Source organism: Bactrocera latifrons, unplaced genomic scaffold (assembly GCF_001853355.1).
Source record: "Bactrocera latifrons isolate USDA-ARS-PBARC rearing strain unplaced genomic scaffold, ASM185335v1 scaffold_397, whole genome shotgun sequence".
In the NCBI taxonomy this organism is placed as follows: domain Eukaryota; kingdom Metazoa; phylum Arthropoda; class Insecta; order Diptera; family Tephritidae; genus Bactrocera; species Bactrocera latifrons.
In genome coordinates this window covers 122,657-136,527 of record NW_017537042.1, presented here as the reverse complement: position 1 = coordinate 136,527, position 13,871 = coordinate 122,657, and the positions used below count along the sequence as shown (strand labels likewise).

At 38.1% G+C, this 13,871-nt stretch overlaps 1 protein-coding gene across 2 annotated transcripts in view; it reads left to right on the top strand.

The window, feature by feature from the left end:
• Positions 1-13,871, top strand: part of LOC108972342 — a 46,812-nt gene that overhangs the window by 19,051 nt on the left and 13,890 nt on the right. The gene's annotated exons all lie outside the window — the stretch shown is intronic.

Sequence of the window (13,871 nt, the reverse complement as noted above, 5' to 3'; positions counted from 1 at the left end):
TTTCTTTTAAGACGTTCGTGAGTTATAGCGTCGCAAAAATGGAGCAAAATGAAGAGAATATGCGGAATATTTTACAATACTGCTACGATAAAGGCAAAAATACATCTCAAGCCGCCAATAAAATTTGTGCAGTTTATGGACCCGATACAGTTTCCATTTCCAAAAAAAAAATTATAAACAATTGAAAATTCAATAAAAGTCCGCAAGAAATACCACAAGAAATACCACAAGAAATGCCGCAAGACTTTTTTGACGAACTAATATGTATGTATACCGAGTGTACTTTGACTAAAAAGTTTTTCACTGAGTTTAATATGTTTTCTGGTAGATAATACTAGTTTACATTCATTTTACGACTGTGATGTTAGTGTCGTTTCTTGCTAATTTTAGGTTGCTAAAACCTCTAATGATAGTAAAAAATTTCTAAAACCTATGATTTTTCCTGTTGAAGTCACTAGGGTTCCTAGATATCTAGGCCTTTAAAACTCGAAGAAGGAATAAGATCTTTCGATCTGAGTTTAATATCGTAATCTTTCGATCTTATTATTATAATTTTTTTTTGGTGTAAACACCGCTTATGTGGTTATAGCCGAGTTTAYAACTTTTCACTGTTTGGAGCCAAATGTAACTAGGTCCTCCTCCATCTAGTCTTTCCAACGGTGTGGATATCTTCCTTTTCTTCTGCTTCCCTAGGCGGGTACTGCGTCGGAAACTCTCAGAGCTGGAATGTTTTCATCCATTCAGACGTCATGACCTCGCCAGCGTAGCCATTTCCTCTTAATTCTGTGAACTATTTCAATGTCGTCGTATATCTCGTACAGCTCATCGCGCCATCGACTGCGGTATTCGCCGTTGCCAATGTGCAAAGGACTATAAATCTTCCGCAGAACTTTTTACTCGAAAACTCATAACGCCGACTCATCGGATGTCATCGTCCATGCCTCTGCAGCATATAGCAGGACGGTGATGACGAGTGGCTTGTAGAGTTTGGTTTGCCTGAAATCTCGTTTGGCTTTGACAGAAATCTCGTTTGGTATCGAACGGTTCGGAGAGGTCCATCCCAATCCTGACGTTGGTATTGCTCAACGTCAATTTTTCCACAGCCGTATTAATTTTGCGGAAATACCAAATTCAGACATAGCGGCAAGCTGTTAAAAGCGTCGATCCTCTTTTCAGGGGTCCTTTCCAAGATTGAATATCTGCGCACTTGTTGATTTTTCTGGCTTGAAACCGCACCGATGAGGCCTTTATCTTCAAACCTGAAAAGTCCTGAGCTCAATCTTTTTTTTTTAGCTTTTTCCAACAATTAAAAAAATACATTTATTTCCTATAACTGARACAAGATATATTTTTCCCATTTAAAGTTTGTATTTTTTAATCGGTATCCGTTTTAATTGTTTATGCAAAGAGTTTTTAATGTAAGCTGCCGATTTGCTCAATAATTGTTCCGTGTCTTTACCAAGTTAGGATTGAAAATAGCAAGGAAATCCAAACCTTTCTCCATTTCGTACTTTTGATAGCTTTTMCAGAGCATAACAGAACTCGTTCGTCATATATTGACTGCGTTGATATTTCAAATGTACAACATTTTGATTGCTTCTTTGCTAAGTATTATACTTAATTTTCGCATTGAGATACATAATACAATTGCTAATCGATTTTGGTCAACTAATTAGCTGACGTCATGCTAGCGGTTTTGCATACTAAAGCTGTTTTTTTTTTTTTTAACCAGATAAGACAGTTTTTTGTCGTTATCTTTTTATGCTGTAGTAATTTAGTTATTTGAGATATTACGAACATTTCGTTCGCACATGTGTCAACGTTCGAACAGTTTACTTTTCGAAAACTACGGATCAACCTAAGTAAAGTACGTGCACTTCGATATCATGAAAATTGGACCGTAAAATTAACGTTTATCTGATTACGTTGGCTTTACTAAAGCTGGTAAAAAAACGACCACCACAGCCTATTATTATTTATCTTCTTGCACGCATATTTAGTATTATTTTACCTAATTCAAAACTCTGTTGAACTATCTGATATCTTATCCTTCTGCGTACTGTAATTTGTATAAAAATTGTATCTTCCTGCTTTAGTGATTATTTCAGGAAATTTGTATTATTAGTGACTGAAGCTTTTTTAATGCTGTTTACGTAACACTCTGTGATTAAGTATATATTAGGATTTCCATCTTAACTAAATATGATATATGTACGTCTCTTCTGGATGATAKATGTATGTATGACCCTTCGAGTTTCTTGTTGAATTTATAAAGAGATTTTTTCAATTCAGAAATAAAATTAGTTTTGTCTGAAAAATAATTTTATTACGATCTGATAGACTGTTCAGCCGTTSTCTACTCTCCTGCACCAGTATAAATTTGATCTCGGTTGCGGAGAGCGCTTTTAGTGCCGCTTGCGTTGAACCTCTGCTTGAAATATGCTCGGAAAACAACCCATAGGCTGTCGGTGTACTATTTGATTGCACTATCCATTAGCAGCAACTCGCAATCGGAWTCATTCCATTCAACCTTACCTCTTAGGGTCACCTTGAACTTCTTAGTGAAGTTTACACTTTTATTAATGCTGTCCCTTGGAAGAAGAGCCAGCGATCTTTCGCTACTTAAGTTCTTCATGCGCTGGGAGAAATTACCTTATCTCTGCCAAACCCTTCCCCTGTCTTTTGGAATACCGTACAGGTATGTTTGGCAACCTGACCGATCAGTGTGAGACTAAGGTATTTGACCGTATTCGTCATCTCTATCTCTCTGCCTCCAATTGTAAGGTTCCTGAAGMCAGCAAGGCAACTGCGTCTCGTAAAAGAACCGATGGTCGTCTTCGAGGGGTTGATGTTCAGTTCAGCCCCTCTGCACCCTGCCTCGGCTAGGCCAAGCCCCTTTATACGATATCGTATAGAGTTTCCTCATCTTTAACAGTGGATTCTCTTATTAATTAGCAAAACGAGCACGTCAATAGTCCACGCTCTGTTCCACACTCTTTAGTAAAAAGGAAGTTCGACTAATTGGTCTGAAGGACTTGGCTAGTGAATAGTCCTTTCTTCGTACCTTCGGTATAAAGATCACTTCACGGTTCGCCGTGGTTCAGAGATATACACTAGCGGAAGGCTATCTCTTATCGGCCGAACAAGGTAGGACAGGTTACACTGCTCTCTTTAAGGGTCTTAGTAATATTAATAGAATTTTAAGCTTAACTCTAGTCTTTAAAAGGAAACGAGACAGTCAGATGCACGTTGTGAAAGTGAAGCCCCTTGCAATCTGACCAGAATAGTTGCAGTAATCCCTTAGAAGTGCTAAAAATAAAATATAAGTGAYATATGAATACAAAATTGAAARTGTCGGATTTGGAAAATATGAATGAATTTATTTACGTTCGCACACACATACTTGTATCAATGCACGACATGCAAAGCTGCACTTTTTGACACACTTGTCTTTTACTCGCTGGACAACTAACCTCAATTTGAATAATTTTTACAATCAAAAACAAGCAATATCAACAAATTAAAGCGCGCTACAATAACAGCATGACGAGTTAGTTACTAGAGTGCAGCTATTAGATTAAAGTGGCATATAATTGCAAAAACAACAGCCCAGCAAAACTACTCAACGGCCAAGCCGGCAGGCAGCGCGAGCAACAACAGTAGCGAGAAATGAATAGTGTGCCTGGCAGTCGTTTGAAAGCGTCAGCGACCTCATAGGCAGTCAGACAGGGAGGTAGTAGTTGTTGGACAGGCCGCCAAAACGTCAGCTAATGRCAACAACACTTATATTTGTTGTTGCTTTTATTTGTTTTTTCTGTCATTGGCGGCAGCATGAATTCAATTACTTGATGCCTCCGGTTCGGTGGCAACACGCCATCATATGTTTATTTGCGATCGTTAGCGTTGGAAATGATGGTGGCGCAAACGGCAGCGGTGGCAAGACACCGGTTATGGCAMCGCCAGCTGCCACCATACCGACCAGATTCTCGCCAACGACKTMGTCGTCGTTGTCGTTGTAGTTCGTTCGGTTGCATCATGTGTCCCCAGCTGTGCGGTTTTAGTTAAGCTAAATGCGACAACAGCGAATTGCTTAAGAAATGCAATAAAAAWTTTGCRCTCSACGCGCATACTTGCGAGTTCGTGTGCTGGTGTGTGCTTTGGTGGAGTGCGAATTCGCGACCCAGCGTTTGCTAGTTGCGCATACGACCAGCCATGCTTCACTAGCGAAAACATCTGTCGATCAGTTGGAGATGGCGCATAAAAAGTGCAATGATACGGAGTCAGGCATTTGTTTCGTTTCTTCTTTTTTGTCGTTTTTTTGAGTTCTATTTGTATCTGTCGATGTTTGTGACACGAGTTGAGGGTCATTGCAGACGTTTGACATATTAATTGCGCGAATTGTTTGCAATCGACCTCGGCCAAGCGGCTGCATTGACATGTGCACAAATATTCTAAAAACTTTTTTGAAATCTTTCATTCTAAAATCTTCGTAGATAGATTTTTTTTGTTGGATTGACATTCAAAAATGCAGTACGCTAGTAGAATGAGCCATATTAAGTAAATCTGTGCACTGAAGCTTCTTAAAGCCACCCATATCCRATTTTCTCTTACTCAATTCTTCAATTAAAATGATAAATGAAATCTGTAGGTTCCATGGATGAGGCATTTGTCCATTTCGAACAACAAGACCATTTCACGTAGTGTTAAGCGCAATCTAACGAAGTTTCTGGGTCGTTTTGCGACCATCAACGATACATGAATCCACGACAAAACCCAAAAAACTGCCGGAACAGTGAATTTCTACCGGCGAAAGTGCGCAGAAGACGAAGATTATTCTTTCGGGCAGAAAGGTGTTGAGAGATGGGTCTATTGGATTTACAACTCATAATCTGCAACGACTACCATGTCGAATTATTGTACCGATTCGATACCTAATTGCTAAAAAAAACGAGCCTATTGCGTGAAACAGGTGCTTTAATAGCCCACCGGCTTACACCAACTTAATCGCTATGGCCTTAAAACTGGGAGCCACTAAACTCCACTACGTTTTTTTTTCTTCGTTTTGTTTCGCTTGGTTTCGCTGAGTCGATTTTGCCATGACCGTCTGTCTGTCTCCCGGACATTAGGGATCTGGGTGGTATGGGAATTAGCTAGACTGATGGACATTTCGATCTTAGCGGTGAGATTTCCAYTAGTCAGAATGCCAAACAGTTAGTGCCGTTTGCGGGTGAATTGTTTAGATAGGTGTCGAAGGCGTTTAACCGAGAATTAGGGTTAGCTTCTTGTGTGGGTGGTGTGTGCGTGTAATGTGTGTATAGACTCCAACCCCTGGTCACCAATCTATACCAGTATGGAAGCTCAACTGGTAGTAGTTTCGGTTACGAGGTTTGGCCGGAGACTTAACTTTGGTATCATTGGGAGCAGGATTCCTTGGAGCTCGCTCAGGCGGACTGGACCCCCGGGGAGTATCGTGTTGGTTGTGATTAAAACTCGAATGCGGACAGAACTGACACTTTGTCAGTTGAATGTGGAGTTGCATTGCAGCCGGGTGCTGGACCCAAAGTATGGCAGAGGGTTTAGATGGGCCTCGAACCCTACCAAGGGGGTTAGTGTGTCCATTCCACACTGTCAATTGGGACATGCCAGGCATTTTCAAGGCGCTTATCAATGCATTGATGTAATTCGCAAAGCTGCCGTCAGCAAGTACCCAYGTTAAGCACACTGGACGTTGTCTGTCTATCCGTCTGTCTGTATATACGCGAACTAGTCCCTCAATTTTTCAACTATCGTTCAGAAAATATGCATACGTCCTTCTCTCCTCAACAAGCTGCCTATTTGTTGGAATCGCCGATATCGGATGACTATAACATTAGCTGTCATGCAAACTGAACTATCGGAACCAAGTGCTTGTATGGAAACTCTTTCATGAAACGAGATATCTTCACGAAATTTGACTTGGTTTATTGTCCGAGGCAATAGGACAATCTCAGATCGGACCTGTATATCAACATTTCTTCATTTTATAGGTTATGTTACACTTCATATCCAAAATTTTTTAGGTTATGTCACTCTCCAAATATCAACCAATTTAACAATATTGCCGTGAAAAGCTATAACTGTGCTGCTTTTAGTCTCAAAGCTGAAGTATAAAACACTTTTCGCAAATAACAGAGCTAGTTTATACGACTGGCATGGCTTTGGAGTCATAAGCTTATACCCGCACGATGCAGCACATTGGATTTATGGTCGAAATGCTAAAAGTCTGTGCCAACTTTATTTCCTTTTAGACGCTACAATGCATTAAATGCAATCCAATCGTTTTGCACTATACGTAACACCCCATCTTTTAAGGCTTCAAGTGGACATTAGCCTAGGAGAACTCAAATCACACCCACACAAGGCGTTTAAGTTAAATAAAAATAAAAAAGTTGGAGAAGAAGCAGAAGCAAAGGTTCGATTTCGCACTTTAGCAGCACTTAAGAAATAATGCCGCAAAGATTGTATCCATCAACCCTTGAAAKGAGGGAAAATCACGAAGAAAAAGAATACGACGTAGAATTTCGAGGCGCCGCCTGAGCGGAGTRTTGGCCGATGGACATCAAGTTGTTACATTTTACCACAAAGTTGAATAAACTCAAGAGCACAACTATAAAACAACAGCTGAATACAAAGCARTACGATTTAACAACAACAATTACAACAACAAARTGARTATATATTGAAACAAGCTAGCCGCGACGACATGTAAAAGTTCTTCACCCTCATTTGCACAGCTGGAGCTGGAGTGAGTGTGTTACACGACAGCCAGACACTCGGCATGAACATTTGCACCCAATATATATACTATATAGGAATGAATGTATATATCGATATTATAAATATCTGGAAAACATAAGACAGCACACCGTTATATACAAAATTTGTGTGTGTTTGTCTGTATGTATATCCGTAGTGTGCGGAAAAGCTTTGAGAAAACTGGCTGACTGCTATAAAAATGTACGTCGTCGTGTACATCAAGCGACAGCCAACGGACGGAAGTTCATACATTTTCCGCTGCACACCAACAACAACATGCTAGGAACAAGAAACGAAACAAGAGCTGAAAAGCATAGCGGAAARTCTAACAAAAGAATTTGCCAGTCAGACAATATAATACTTACTATAAGTTTATAAGCACACACACACGTGCTTACATAGAAACATATATAGAAATATTTAATGCAGATGGAGCACAGCGACTGTGTGATAAATCACATTTGTGTAGTGAAAAATAACTTGAGTACTCGTATTACCAGCGACAAGTTCCAGCAGCAATGCACCCACATCCATCCCTAAGCACAGCATACYATGGCCCACAGCTAAGCTCCAACAGTCAAGCTCCACGAACTACCCAAAACTCTATCAAGAACCAAGCGGCGACAGAAAGCTGCTTCCGCACTTGCAACGTCAAACTACTAACTTAACAAATCCGCAGCGTTGTTGTAATGAGGAAATTGGATTGTGGCAGTTCATATCACATGGCACGTTGCTGCAACATCTGCAAGCAAGCAATTCACTCCTTACTGCTTTTTGTTTTTCCTTTTTTCTCTGATTAAAATTTACAAAAGCCTAAAAAMTTCGCTTAATATACTTTCGACTCCATTCATTTCGACTAGCAACAACAGCAGCAACAGCAGCAACAACGACTAACTGTAGTTGTATTTGTGGTTGAACAGCTGAAAAATGTGGGACACTAGCGCCATTGGTGCACCGGTTTGGTTTGCTGSCTGCCTCTACGCTACCGTACGCTGTCCGTCCATCCATTTCATCTACTTGCCTCGTTTTATGTTGCCAGTTGCAATGATACAGGAAGCACTCAGCGCACAGTGGGAAATTCTACCGCTTTATTTTGCTACTCAAAGCTCGTGGAATCCACTTTGCGGCTGATTGTGCCGACATGCTGTGGCACTACTTATTTCATTATTGAAATAATTGCAAGCAATGTCTATTAAAGCAGTGTATATTCTATATATTTGTACAGATATACAAATATAATACATGTAGATGTACTAGTTATAGGCTTTTAATTTCCACTCCCGCCAGTTCGGTGGAAGTCATCTCCTTCCATACAGCTTCTGCAGATTTTCATCTGGTAGATTCCCAAACTTACAGCATGGACGTCAATAGGGCCTTTAAAACCCCTCCCAACTAGGGAGAGGCTAGCCTTACTGAGACTRAAAAGGTCACAAAATCTCTTGCGATCGATCTTGGGCTACAGGAGCAYAAGAAGATTCCGGAGAGCACCRACCCGCTCCMATTCTACCGATARCTGTTCTAGGATGCCTTTCCGTGCCAGCTTCTTAATGGCTGCAACCTCGGCTTKGAAGACACTGCAATASGAAGTYTGAAGCTGGAGCTGATAGAGAGCTCCTGACAGTAAACCCCATCCACTAACCTTCCCCTCAAGGTTTGATCCATCCGTAACAAAGCTCACCAACCCTCTCCTTCAACGGCTTCGGTATATGGGCAGAGAAGAAGCCGCCAAAGTTCGGTTTGGCGATTCCGATCCGGTATGAAGTCAAAGCAGTGTGATGATATCCGTCCAGTAGAGTTTAAGAAATTACCATACAAAGCCAAGCACGGACACAATTTTCAAATCTGTTCAAAAATTTAGTTCAAAAATGTAAGTGCTATCTCCTGAAGATACTGTCCATTTTGAACTAAAACTGCAAAGGCAGCCATAGTTATCGTCCATAGTAAAATATTATTCAGTCAAATTATTCGCAACTTTTTTGTTGYCCACTGCATTATCTATAGTATTAGTTCTAAATAGTTGTAGCGGACTGTACCATGAGCCAAATGGCGTTTGAGATCATTTCTTTATTGCGACAAATTGATGGAGAATTCTTCACTTTTTATGGGTGTACGTCAAGTCAAYAGGATATTGATATTCTTGGTACAGCTGACCTGACCAATCGTCTCGTAAATTACGAGACAGGACCGAAAAATTTGATCAGTGTTGGATGATCTTTATAAGGCGAGTACTGACTGAACTAAAGTTTCAAATTATTTTTCAACACTAAATAGGTACTTATAACCTTTTTTGCTTACGGTTTAGAATTCCGCTAAGTTGAATTGAAATTGAAACAACTCAACTCTAAAACAACTAAACTCTTTCCTAGTATTACGTAGTAATATAGGTGAAGTAATAACATAAAGAACTACGATTTGACAGATAATTAAACAGATTTTGAAAAAGAGGTTGCGAAAATGGAAACAAACATATATTTTTTTTATATTAAAACGACTTACATTTTTTTTTTGAAAATTTCAACTAAAATAGAGTTGAGTTGTAAACCGGTTACAACTTTACTCTACTTCAGTTGAAATTCTGCCAAATTGGAATTGAGTTGTAAACCGGAATAGTGGTAAAATGTTCTATAAATATGTATATAAAAACACGCTRTAATAGTTTTGATATTATAAAATTAACCTTAAGAAATGCTATATAAATACATATATACTCGGTACCTAAGTGTATTCAACCGTTCTTCTTCTTCCAAATGAAATATTTAATAAATTATTTTTGATTGAATCCAGACTTTATCGAACTAGTTAATTCGTAGCCGGAATATTCTGCTAGTATTTTCTAGACTAGTTCTATTTCATTTACACATTTTATTAGTTCCGAAACTAGTTACTTTATAACTAGTTCGATACTCAAATTGTACATTGTGTATACAATATGTGTTGAGTACCAACTTCTGCTATGCGCAAACCTGTCAACGATTTTGTAACGCGACCACAGCGTACACATTATGGCAGCGCGTACGATATTACTAAGGAAATATTTGAAATTCTTTTCAAATTCTCYTTTTCTTGCAATTAAGAATATTYGAACCGATAAGAATGCATTTCTGCTCATTAAAGTGTAACGGTCACAGTATTTTATAATAAAATCTTAATGCAATTTTATAATAGTTTGTGAACATAGTAATTTGTCTGTGTGACTGAAGTTGCCTAGTTGATTGCATTTACATGGGTTGTACTGACTGATTTAAATCGAGTAATTTAACCGAAATGTATCCGATACTTTTTCATGTTACTACATTTAGATCAGTATGCAATTAAAATTTATGAWGGCAGAGCTTGTTCCGACGTCTATCGACGCTTTATATACAATTTTGGATTTATTCATTGTGACAAAAAATCGTAAATAAAAACGCAAAATATTTAATTATTCATCAATATTTATTTTGTCGCCTTCAAAGTACACCAGTCCTCGAAAAACTTTTCATAAGCMCTTTTTGGATGGCCACTAGCTGCTCCAGCGAATTTTGTTTTAACTCTTCGATCGAATGCAAATGGGTTCCACGGAGTGGCAATTTCATTTTGGAGAACAAAAAAAAAAAAAAAAATAATCAAACGGAGTCAAATCTGGTGAATACGGTGGTTGATCGATGTTATTCATTGCGATTGTGAGTATAAATTCGGTCACTATTGTACTCCTTTTTATAAAAATTCAGTTCTATCGGGGGCGAGTCGAGCAAGAACGCGTTTCACACCCAAAGTATCCACCRAAATCATTCAAACGGACTCTCTAACTAATATTTTTTTTAATAAAGTCAATTTCTTGAGACTCTCCAAATTTCTGTGCGCTCTTCAACGGGTCAAGTACTCCAACTCTGATCAAAAGCTGTAGTCCAATGGCTTCAAATCAGAACCTCCAGACGGCCAATCATCTGCAGCTATGAAATCAGGAATATTCCATTAAACATTTAAGCTACAGCTTGTTGGTTTTTGTCTTGGGTGCTGGAGGAGAATATTGCTGAAAGCTCTAATGCTCTCCATTTAAGAAGGTATTGCTTAATTATTTTATCACGTCTTCTAAAATATGCTGCTGAYATTATTTTTCCCTAGTTTTAACCACATTTTCACAGAAGTTAACAGGTGTAAAGCCTTTACAGCAGACTTTCCATAAAACCATTATAGCAGCTAGTTGTTGACCCTTGAACCCTTTGATTAAAATTGTTTGCGTTTTTGAAAGTTTTTGCGTAGATGTTGTGGTATTGCTTACTAATGCCTTTACAGCAGACTCTCCATAAAACCATTATAGCAGGTGGTTGCTGACCCTTGAACCCTTTGATTAAAATTGTTTGCGTTTTTTGAAAGTTTTTGCGTAGACGTTGTGGTATTACTTACTAAAGACTTCTTTTCTTTCACAGTTAATATTTTTTCGTCTGTAAAAGCGTACTCTCGTGGAAARAGTTCCTAGTTAAGAAGATATACTCAAAAAATTTGACATGGATTATGGTCCAAGACAACGTTGCAATCTCTGAATTTGTTTACATCGAGTCACTATAGGATATATAATATCTAYCAAATAAAATGAACGATCAAAATCAAGATTTGCTTAGGACTCTTTTGTATTTATGATAGATATTTAGTTAACCAAAGCTAACGTTCTTCTTTTTCTTTAGGTCTCGACTCCATTGTTTGTTAATAAATGAAATCAAACASTGAWCTTATTATATCTACATATAAATTAGAATATAATAAAAAATAACTGCATCTGTTTCAGCGAATGAGTTTTCGCTGTATCCATTGTAAACTTTGTAACAAAATKTATGGCAAGACTAAGTAAAGGCAGCTTTCAATAGTTTAAAACTTGCGTGTGCCGGTTCCTTCTGCCTGATATTGAATTATGCTATTTATTTGAGATTGCATTTTTATTTTTCCAACATTTCATCAAAGACCCTAATAACTATATTTTAGACTCTATAAATACATTTCACCCACAATTTATTGTCATTTTSTTGTTCAAATTAAAATTTTTTAAAGACGCATATTTTCTGCTTCAATAACTCAAAGTCAATTTAATACCTATGGAAAAATTAATTTCATACTTTTACTATGCCATAAGAAGGGGGCTGGCAGCGCCTTTACAAAGAATAAAAAAAAAAAAAGCGGGTAGCCATTGATGCAGCCTGCCCTGCTGTGAGTTGCGCTATTTCGCGCTTATTTTGCTTGGCAATGCAATTGAATGGAATGGAAAAATCATTCAAACGTGCTAATACGACTATATAATTTTCCCCATGAAAACCAGTCGGCTTTGGTAAGCGGTAAGCGACTTGCAACATGCGAAATCTAATAGGGTGTACACATGTACTACATTCACGGATATACATATGCGTGTCTACAATGTACACAAATGTGTGAATATCAATAAAAAATAGGCCACAYAGTTGTCAGCACGTACCCGGGCCGTGTGCGCYCCTACACACACKTCAAATGCGTTGCGYTGCGTTCCTCGACTATTGCATGTGCGTTTCGGTGTTGCTTGGAAGACTGAAAATGCATTAAGGTGACGTCAATTCAGAGGGAAATTAGCTGGTAGTATATTATAAACCCTGATCCCTTTCGAGGTTCCCTACTTTTCTAATAAAAAATCACAGAAACTTCAAATTTAATGGGGAATGTTTATTATTATTTGAAAGAATATTCTTTGACATTTTTTTTTTTGAACATTATGTCCTTGAAATGTTGGCCACGGCTACGTCTCAGATAGTCCATATGTTGAGTCCAATTTCCGATGACTCATTCAAGTATTGCGACTGATGACACGTGATGTTTTATCCAAGATCGGAATCGAAGATAAATTTCCGCAAAAACTTTAAACTTCCCATATCCCAAAGGGAAAAAGTCTAACGGTGTAATATCACACGATCTTGGTGGCCCATCTACAGGCCCAAAACGTGAAATTATCTGCTCACCGAAGTGTTTTCTCAATAAATCCATTAATTGATGCGATGTGTGGAAARCAGCGCCRTCTTAACATTTTTGAARAAATATAGACCGATGACTACATCGGGTCCCAAACCATCTCACGATATGATACAAAAAAAGGCTATTAAAAAAATGAATACTACTTGTATCACCCATTAAATATATATTTTATATGTCTGTAAGCTCAGGAACGGTGTTCGATGGGGAAAATGATAGCGACCGAACGGATTAAGCTCAGCCCAGTCATGTCAACTGGTCGATCGTGGGTTAAAAGCCGGGCTAGTTTCTCTTTATGATATCAAAAGCTGTTTGATTTTGAAATTCCCTAGCTGGCTCGCTCCCCTTACAACAAATACAAAGAGCTGCGAATGCTCCTAGTAAACTCATGTTTTCTACAGTTGGGGGCAAAATTCCTGTCGGATATGATAAAAAAAGTGCTCTGAAGCCAGAGATATCGAAATTCTCATTGCCTATCTTGATCGGCTTAAGACCAGCTTATTTAACACAATTTAATTGTGATGTTAAAAGTGCGTTTTTATTGCTTACGATTCACTACATCAATTATATATGTAAAGTTGTAAAATTTTCAAAGTTCCGCTGTCAGATATAACCGATATATTGGTTACTATTGTCGTTGCAGTCGTATATCTTCAGTGCTACCAGTCATTTTGACTCATAAAATATAGTATTGGAAAGGTGAGATCTTAAGCTTTATTTAACCAAAAGAAGTTGAAAAAAAAGTTATAGCTGTTCAAAAATGCGTGAAAATGAATGAAATTTGGAATATTTTGAAAATTTTTGTTGAAAAAAGGGAGAAGGAACCACGCAAACAGCCAYTGAAATTTGTGAAGTTTATGGAGACGATGTTGCATCAGTTCGTGTAGCACAACAATGGTTTGCTCGCTTCCGTTTTGGAAATTTCGCTTTTTACACTGATAGCGAAAAATGGGAAAAAGTGGTCAACCCAATTTTTACTTTTTTTCTTCACTATTGTTTATTATAAATATACAAAAAAAAAAGTTGAAATTTTATTAGAAATACGAAAAGACTTTCTACTATCCAATAGAACCATTTTTTAACTAACACCTAAATTGTAGCTTAGTCGT